Here is an 884-nt window from a genome sequence, read left to right on the forward strand (position 1 = left end):
TCCAGGAGGGAAAAAGGGGAAGGAGGAGGCAGAGCTGCCCCTTCCCCCCCTCCCAGCAGGAGCAGGGAATTCCAGGAGGGAAAAACGGGCAGGAGGAGGCAGAGCTGCCCCTTCCCCCCCTCCCAGCAGGAGCAGGGAATTCCAGGAGGGGAAAAAGGGGCCGGGAACCCCTCGAAGGGGCGGGCGGGGAAGGTGGAAAAGCGCCGGGAAAAGGAGCAGGAGAAGCAGGGAGAGGGGTTTGTGCTCACCTGGATTTGGGGCCAGGCTGGGGCAAAAACCCCTCAATGAAGAGCAGGGGGCTGCAGGCAGGGGCTGCAGGCAGGGGGACCGGGATTCCCAGCCCTTCCCAGCCCTTCCCAGTCCTTCCCAGTCCTTCCCAGCCCTTCCCAGGAGCAGGGACGAGCCCCCTTTTGCCCACCCGGCTCCTGTCAGCTCGGGCAGGGGGTCCCTGTGGCTCCTCCTTGCTGGTTCCCGCGGCGTGAGGAGCTGCCCCAGGGATGGAGGTGGAAAACAAGGGAGTCTCCTCCCTCTCCCTGCACCCCACGAGGTGGGGAGGGCAGGGCCGGGACCTGCCGGGTTTCACCTCTTCTGGTTGTAGGTGCCTGGGCAGGGAGGTCCTGGGAGGGGGTTCTGCCCCTCTGCTCTGCCCTGGGGAGGGCACAGCTGGAGGACTGGGACCAGTTCTGGGCTGCCCAGGGCAGGAGAGACAGGGGAGTGCTGGGGGGAGTCCAGGGGAGGGTGATGAAGGTGATTTGGGGAGCAGCCAACATCTGGAGCAGCACGGGGCACAGCTCTCCAGGAGCTGGGACAACATCTGGAGCAGCACGGGGAACAGCTCTACCAGGAGCTGGGCCAACATCTGGAGCAGCACGGGGCACAGCTCT

The sequence above is a fragment of the Chaetura pelagica genome, unplaced genomic scaffold (genome assembly GCF_000747805.2).
Source record: "Chaetura pelagica isolate M959 unplaced genomic scaffold, ChaPel_1.0 scaffold2055, whole genome shotgun sequence".
Classification (NCBI taxonomy): domain Eukaryota; kingdom Metazoa; phylum Chordata; class Aves; order Apodiformes; family Apodidae; genus Chaetura; species Chaetura pelagica.